Source organism: Chiloscyllium plagiosum, chromosome 3 (assembly GCF_004010195.1).
Source record: "Chiloscyllium plagiosum isolate BGI_BamShark_2017 chromosome 3, ASM401019v2, whole genome shotgun sequence".
Classification (NCBI taxonomy): domain Eukaryota; kingdom Metazoa; phylum Chordata; class Chondrichthyes; order Orectolobiformes; family Hemiscylliidae; genus Chiloscyllium; species Chiloscyllium plagiosum.
Genome location: NC_057712.1, coordinates 94,585,897 through 94,594,518, shown reverse-complemented (window position 1 = coordinate 94,594,518; position 8,622 = coordinate 94,585,897). Strand labels below are relative to the sequence as shown.

At 46.0% G+C, this 8,622-nt stretch overlaps 1 protein-coding gene across 6 annotated transcripts in view; it reads left to right on the top strand.

Moving 5' to 3' along the window:
- Nucleotides 1-4,667: 4,667 nt before the first annotated feature.
- tbpl1 (TBP-like 1) overlaps nucleotides 4,668-8,622 on the top strand; it is a 49,537-nt gene continuing 45,582 nt past the window's right edge. For 5 of the 6 annotated variants that reach the window (XM_043686413.1, XM_043686394.1, XM_043686383.1 and 2 more), the window contains exon 1: nucleotides 4,668-4,865. The gene's annotated coding sequence lies outside the window, so the exon portion shown is untranslated. Of the gene's footprint in view, nucleotides 4,866-4,904; nucleotides 5,078-8,622 lie in introns of those variants that run through there. The other variant, XM_043686389.1, reaches the window with a different exon arrangement.

Here is an 8,622-nt window from a genome sequence, read left to right as displayed (position 1 = left end):
TCTTTGCATTTTTGCAATTTGAAGACTCGAAAAAACTGTAATTGCAGCTGCTTTCACCTTCCTGTTTGTACTCGATATCCTTCTCACCAACTTTGAACTTTCTTTGAAAGCTTATTACCTTTCCCTGTGTGTTTACTGTTACGTTTTATAAAGTTTTTCAATTCCTTTCACTTTAGAAAAACAGGGGACTGACTCTCTGTTTGTGATCAAGTAAAATGTGTTAGGTAAATACTAAAAAAAGAAAAAAATCATTAAAATATTTGTTCTGATCCACTGAGAGGATGCTAAAGAAGAAGCACATTGTGAGTCCTCCTCACCTGATTGCACCGATTTGGGGCATAGCATGTGATTCAAAATACCCGTCTAACCAAACAGTGGGTCAACAAATTGCTCCGTCAAAAACAATTATTGAATCCAAGATTAAAAGTGGTAAGTTGCTCGTGTTCAATGTTAACTGTTCCATAGAGCATTTTTTTCAAAACTAAGAGCCTTGTTGTTTGAAGAATTAAAAGCAATAGCTAAGCATTTTAGGTGGAATTCTGCCCAAAACCCAGGAAAGCAGAAATTGCAAATGTGGCAAATTATCTAGAGATTGAACCTGAGGGTAATGAAACAGAGAGAACTAAGATTAGTACTTGAATTTCAGCAAAGAGGAAAGAAAAAGAGAGAAGCAAGACAGGTGAAAATAGAGAATTCCAGGCAAGAGAGAATGAAAGAGAAAAGCAATTTAAATTGCCTGTTTGATCCCTACATTTGATGAGAGGAGGTGGAGACACCTTTGTTATCTCTTTTGAAAGATTAGCACAACAGTTAAAGTGGCCAGTCCCATTGTTGGACACTGCAATTACAGAGCAGACTGATAGAGAAGGCTCACAAATTTTGCCTCCTCTTACCTGTAGACCTCTATGAGGCAGAAAAAGGAGCTATTTTCATTGGGTACAGTGAGTGCCAGAGGCAAAATAATCTATACCCTCAAGAAATGGCCTGATGAGACATGTTTACAATATGAATATCTTAAACAGTTTGGTTTTGAAAAGTGAGTATGGGTGCTTAAAATCAAAGCTATTTATGAAAATCTTTGTGAAGCAATTCTTCTTAATGAGTTCAAAACTCCATATTCGATACAATTCAGACTCATTTCAAGGAACAGCGGATAGCTGGGCCCAGATAGGCAGACCTTCTGGCCAATGACTGAGAGTTGACATAGAGATCCAGGAACTCAGAGAAGATATCACAGGCCAGAGAGAAAGATAAGGACAAAGCAAATACACTGGAGTCAACTGAAGAGGAAAGCTGTGATCCTTCTTCACCTGGTGGTAACAATGTTTTCATTTCAGCTTTTTTCAATTACCTTAAATCTGTGCCCTCGCATTCTTGATCTTTCCATTGTGGGTTCAGTTCCTCTATCTACTTTGTGAACTTGTGCATGAACTTACTGTCTATCTACATTTGCCTTGTACCACCCAGTGCTCTTAGCAGTGTTACTTCAGTGGCTGTGGCATGGCTGGTAGAAAACCTCTGGAGTCAAAAAATGTGGTACTGGAAAAGCAGAGCAAGTCAGGCAGCATCCGAAGAGCTTTTGTTTCGGGCATAAGCCCTTCATCAGGAATGTGGGGGGTTGCCCACAAGATAAATAGGAGGGGGGGATGGGCTGGGAGGAAGGTAGCTTGTAAGGCGGTAGGTGGATGATGGCGGGTGGAGGGAGAGGAGGAGGTGATGGTGATAGGTCGGAGCAGAGAGGATAGTTGGGAAGGATGATGGACAGCAAGTTGGAGGACTTGGCACCGTCCGCTTGAACTGTTCTACCTGTCCATCTTCCTTCCCACCTATCCATTCTACCTTCCTCCCTGACCTATCACCATCACCCCCCGCCTTCATCGACCTATCGCCTTCTGAGCTACCTTCCCTCCAGCCCCACTCCCCCTCCTATTTATCTCTCAGCCCGCTTGGCTACCACCCCACCTCACATCCCCAATGAATGGCTTATGCCCAAAACGTTAGCTCTTCTCCTCCTCCTTGGATGCTGCCCGGCCTGCTGTACTTTTCCAGCGCTAAAACACTTTTTGACTCTGAATCTCCATCAGCTGTAGTCCTCATTTTCCCTTGGTAGGAGACCTCTGCCTGTCAGTCGGTGAGACTGCAAATAACTTTGATAATTTCCTCAAGAAGCCCTGGACCTTGAAGGCTTAATGTCAGACTGCACCAGCTCACAAGGTTGGTATCAATCTGTGCCAGAAGACTGGCAGTGGCAGGGTGAAAATCAGGGGAGTATAAACAGAGTCATAGTTATACAGCATGGAAACTGACCCTTTGGTCCAACTTATCTATGCCGACCAGCTATCCTAAACTGACCACTTCCCATATATTTTCTACACCGTTCCTATTCATGTACCCATTCAGATGCCTTTTAAATGGTGCAATTATACCAGCCTCCATCACTTCCTTTGGCAACTCTGTCAATACATGCACCACCTTCTGTGTGAAAACGTTGCCCCTCAAGTCCCTTTTATATCTTTCCCCTCTCACCTTAACCTATTCCCTCTAATTTTACACACCCTTTGAGGGGCAGCAAGTTCATATTCTATGGAGTCAGTGGCCTGAATTTTTGATTGAGGCGGGTATGCAGACAGATTTCTTGACTTGCAACACATGCCTCAGGAAGAAGTGCACAGAACAGCAGATTCTTCATTGGGAGAATGATGGTGGTGGTGGCAGCGACAGATTTAGGATAGCGGGTGAGTCTAGAAGGGGGTACAAATATACGTTGATCACTAATTTCTTACATAACTGATTTAGGAAGAATTTAAGGTGAAAATGTGAAACTCAATGAGTACATCAATAGGAAAGGTTTGGAGGGATAAGGGCCAAATGCAGGCAAGTGGGATTAATTTGGTTGGGGAACATGATTGGCATAGACTAGTTGGACCGAAGGGTCTGTTTCCAAGCTGTATGACTATAACTCAATTCAATAAAGTGGTTGAAGCTGATAATTATGAATTCAGCAAAATTAGTTTCAATGGAATATGATGTTAAGATGCTGAAAGGTCTCCCATGCCAGGTTCTACTTTCTCATCTAAGAAATGGCCGATGTTCTGGGAGGACAAGGACTTGAAAGCTCTCCTTGAAGTGACAGCATTGGCATTAAAGGCTGAATGGAGATTGCACCTAATAGTCCAAAATTGCACTATGCGCCTCAAACCACATTACATTTTTTGCATCTCAGCATCATAATAGTAAAAATCGACATTTTGGGCATAAGCCCTTCTTCAGGAATGAGGAAAGTGTGTCCAGCAGGCTAAGATAAAAGGTAGGGAGGAAGGACTTAGGGGAGGGGCGTCAGAAATGCGATAGGTTGAAAGAGGTCAAGGTGAGGGTGATAGGTCAGACTGGCTCTTTCCACCTATCACATTTCCGACGCCCCTCCCCCCAGTCCCTCCTCCCTACCTTTTATCTTAGCCTGCTGGACACTTTCCTCATTCCTGAAGAAGGGCTTATGCCCGAAACGTCGATTCTCCTGTTCCCTGGATGCTGCCTGACCTGCTGCGCTTTTCCAGCAACACATTTTCAGCTCTGATCTCCAGCATCTGCAGACCTCACTTTCTCCTCTTAATAGTAAGGCAAAACTGCAGTAGAGGAGGAAATAAAAGATGTAAATCCTGTGTCCCCATGACCCATTCAGCCCCATATTTTCCTAAGATCTATGAATCAAGATTCAGCCTGCTCAGTCACAGTAAAATAGATGTAGCAGAAAGTCACAATACTGCGTAGACACCATCCTCAAATGTAAAGACAGCTGACACAGATGCACTCCAATGAGTAAGGGAAACAAGAGAGCCATTGTGGCTCAGTGGTAGTGTCCATACCTGAGGACCTGGGTTCAAATCCCAATTGCTCCAGAGGTGTGTAATGATATCGCTGAACTGGTAGATTAGAAAATATCAAGTGAAACAAAGAGATCCCAGACACAGGAGATAATTTGGTTGGGAGGAAATTTGCATGCAGTATTGTTGTGTGAACATTACTTGAACTAAGTGATATAAATTACATTAATTTCAAGTTAGCATTTTTTTAAACAAATGCTTAAAATTTTGCGTCCAAAAATGAGATTCGTTAATCCATGCTTCATTTTCTGAAGGCTCACGAGATTTCAAACTTCAATTCTGCTTTTCCTCCATAGATGCTGCCAGATCTGCTACGTTTTTTTCTAGCAATTTCTGATCTTTTTGTTCCTTTTCTAGCGTTTCTCAGCAACACATTTTAAAAAGACGTTAAATAGGTAGATGAAGGAGAGAGGACTAAAAATAATACGACTGACGAAATTGGGTTTAAAAAAAAGCGGTTGGTGCAGACCTTTACATTACACAATTTTACATCATGGTTTGTTTTTTTTTCCCCTTCCTTTGTCAGAGCTTTTAAATTTTTACATCTGCTAGTTTGCTGCAGCCCATCCGGACCGTTCTCTTCAGCCGTTGGTATCAAACACGAAACACTCAACACTCAACACAACCCATCCCGATACAGAACTGTGACTGAGTCTGCGCAAAGCGCGCGCACCCCGTCCTCCTCCACAAGACCCCCCGCATTCAAAATCAACGGATCGCCGGAAATCCTGCCCATCCTTAGCTCTCATTGGCTGTCTGCCAACAGGTGCTGTCCTCCAACTGGCGGGTGCGGCTGTCGGTCAGAAGATGTCCGCACGCTTCCGGGTCTCGGTGCGTGCTCAAACAGTCAGTGTTGGAACGTTCGCTCCTGGACCGTTAAACCGCCTCGTTGCAAGCAACAACAACAACAACAACATCGGAAGAGGAGCCGGAACCGGAGCCAGGCGGTCGAGCTTGGGCTGAGCCGATACGAAGGAGAGAGCGGTGAGGAGCCTTTCCATTACTTTCTTTAGGACTTTGTGAACATGCGCGGCGGAGTTCCGACATCCGGTTTTGTTTGGGGCCTTTGAATTACAAAAAAAACGACAAGGAATCGGCGGCGTTAAGAGCGGGATCGGTGGCGGTGAGGTTGTGCTGAACCTCGGTCCTCCTGTGAGTGTGATCGGGGAAACAGGGAGAGACGGAACATTCAGGAGGTGATGGCCCATCGACTCATTGACGCTGTGTGTCTGTGTCTGGAGGTTGACCTGGCCTCAGGGTTTGTTTGGTCCTCAAAAGTATTCGGTTATTTCAGGTGTAAAAGCGTAACCCCAGAATCTGTTGGCCCCTCGCTGCTGTCCTGCATGTGTCCTTGAATTTATAATATGATATGATTAGTGTAATGTAACGAATGTGAGACAGCGACGAATGTTTCCTCCCACATACAGATATAGAGTTGTCTAGGTTGCTGCAGGGTCCAGCTGGTTCTCAGTGGGCTCAGTTGCCAAGGGAGAGGAATGAGTGAGCTGGGATGGTCAGCCTGACCAGGCAGCAGCTGCTACTGCACAGAACTGGGTCAGCAATATTATCAATAACATAAAACAGATATTGCTGGGAAAACAACTCAACACGCGTGGCAGCATCTTTGGAGAGGAAGCAGAATTAACATTTCTGGTCCAGTGTCCCTTCTTCAGAACCGGATCACTGGTTAATTCTGCTTACCCTCCATGGATGCTACCAGATCTGCTGGACTTTTCCAACAATTTCTGTTTTGGTTTCTGATTTACAGCATCTGCAGTTCTTTGTTTTCTTGTTCAGGATTGTTATGTTATTTTCATCAACCTCCTCAGTTACTCTATTAAAGCAAAAAAATCAGAATGGTATGTTGCTTCCTTATTGCAAAGATCAAGGATGTCTCGGAGAGGGTGCAGAATGATCTCTAGGGGGAGAGGGGCCAGCAGGAGGTCATTGTACAAATTGGAACCAACTATATAGCAAGGGGAAAGGTTGAGATTCTGAATGGAGATTACAGAGAGTTAGGCAGGAATTTAAAAAGGAGGTCCTCAACAGTAGTAATATCTGGATTACTCCTGGTGCTACGAGCTAGTGAGGGCAGGAACAGGAGGATAGACCAGATGAAAGCATCGCTGAGGAGCGATTGTACGGGAGAAGGATTCATATTTTTGGAACATTGGAAGCTATTTTGGGGTAGAAGTGACCTGTACCAGAAGGACGGATTGCATTTAAATTGGAAGGGGTCTAATACACCGGCAGGGAGATTTGCTAGAACTGCTCGGGAGTATTTAAACTAATAAGGTGGAGGGGTGCGACCCAGGGAGATTAATGAGGAAAAATTTCAATCTGATACTGGTACAGTTGAGAACAAAGGTGAGTCAAACATTCAGGGCAGGCAGGTACAAGGCAGAAAACAAGGTAGGACTGATAAATTAAACTGCATTTATTTCAATGCAAGATGCCTAACAGGGAAGGCAGATGAACTCGGCATGGTTAGGAACATGGGATTGGGATATCATAGCAATTGCAGAAACGTGGCTCAGGGATGGACAGGACTGGCAGCTTAATGTTCCAGGATACAATTGCTACAGGAAGGACAGAAAAGGAGGCAAAAGAGGAGGGGGAGTGGTGTTTTTGGTATCCGATACCATTACAGCTGTGCTGAGGGAGGATATTCCTGCAAATATATCCAGAGAAGTTATTTGGGTGGAACTGAGAAATGAGGAAGGGATGATCACCTTATTGGGATTGTATTATAGATCTCCTAATGGTCAGAGGGAAGTTGAGAAACAAACTTGTAAGGAGATCTCAGCTATCTGTAAGGATAATAGGGTGGTTATGGTAGGGGATTTTAACTTTCCAAATACAAATTGGGACTGCCATAGTGTTAAGGATTCTGGATTAGTGGTGCTGGAAAAGCACAGCAGTTCAGGCAGGATCCAAGGAGCAGTAAAATCGACATCTCAGGCAAAAGCCCTTCATCAGGAATACAGGCAGAGTGCCTGAAGGGTGGAGAGATAAATGAGAGGAGGGTGGGGGTGGGGAGAAAGTAGCGTAGAGTACAATGGGTGAATGGGGATGGGATGAACGTGATAGGTCAGAGAGGAGGGTGGAGTGGATAGGTGGAAAAGAAGATAGGCAGGTAGGACAAGTCATGGGGACAGTGCTGAGCTGGAAGTTTGGAACTGGGGTGAGGTGGGGGAAATGAGGAATCTGTTGAAGTCCACATTGATGCCCTGGGGTTGAAGTGTTCTGAGACGGCACGGTGGCATAGTGGTTAGCACTGCTGCCTCATAGCGCCAGAGACCAGGGTTCAATTCCCGCCTCAGGTGACTGACTTTGTGGAGTTTGCACATTCTCCCGGTGTCTGCGTGGGTTTCCTCCAGGTGCTCCGGTTTCCTCCCACAGTCCAAAGATGTGCAGGTCAGGTGAATTGGCCATGCTAAATTGCCCGTAGTGTTAGGTAAGGGTTTAAATGTAGGGGTATGGGTGGGTTACGCTTCGGCGGGTTGGTGTGGACTTGTTGGGCCGAAGGGCCTGTTTCCACACTGTAATGTAATGAGAGATGAGGCGTTCTTCCTCCAGGCGTCGAGTGGTGAGGGAGCGGCGTTGAAGGAGGCCCAGGACCTCCATGTCCTCGGCAGAGTGGGAGGCGGAGTTGAAATGTTGGGCCACAGGGTGGTGTGGTTGATTGGTGCAGGTGTCGCAGAGATGTTCCCTAAAGCGCTCTGCTAGGAGGCGTCCAGTCTCCCCAATGTAGAGGAGACCGCATCAGGAGCAACGGATACAATAAATGATATTGATGGACATGCAGGTAAAACTTTGATGGATGTGGAAGGCTCCTTTAGGGCTTTGGATGTAGGTGAGGGAGGAGTTGTGGGCGCAGGTTTTGCAATTCCTGTGGTGGCAGGGGAAAGTGCCAGGACGGGAGGGTGGGTTGTAGGGGGGGTGGACCTGACCAGGTAGTCACGGAGGGAACTGTTTGCGGAAGGCTTAAAGGGGTGGGGAGGGAAATATATCCCTGGTGGTGGGATCCGTTTGGAGGTGGCGGAAATGTCAGCGGATGATTTGGTTTTTGCGAAGGTTGGTAGGGTGGAATGTGAGCACCGGGGCTTCTGTCCTTGTTACAGTTGGAGGGAGCGGTGGTGGGCGGAGGGCGGAGGCATGGGATGTGGACGAGATGCGTTGGAGGACATCTTTAACCACATTGGAAGGGAAATTGCGGTCTCTAAAGAAGGAGGCCATCTGGTGTGTTTTTTGTGGTGGAACTGGTCCTCCTGGGAGCAGATCCGGCGGAGGCGGAGGAATTGGGAATACGGGATGGCATTTTTGCAGGAGGTAGGGTGGGAAGAGGTGTAATCCAGGTAGCTGTGGGAGTCAGTGGGTTTGTTTAAAAAAAAAAGTGTTAAGTCGTTCGTCATTGATGGAGATGGAGATGGAGAGGTCCAGGAAGGGGAGGGAGGTGTCAGAGATGGTCCAGGTAAATTTAAGGTCAGGGTGGAATGTGTTGGTGAAGTTGATGAATTGCTCAACCTCCTCACGGGAGCACAAGGTGGCGCCAATGCAGTCATCAATGTAACGGAGGAAGAGGTGGGGAGTGGTGCCAGGGTAATTACGGAAGATCAACTGTTCTACGTAGCCAAAAAGAGACAGGCATAGCTGGGGCCCATACATGTGCCCATGGCTACACCTTTGGTCTGGAGGAAGTGGGAGGATTCAAAGGAGAAATTATTAAGGGTGAGGACCA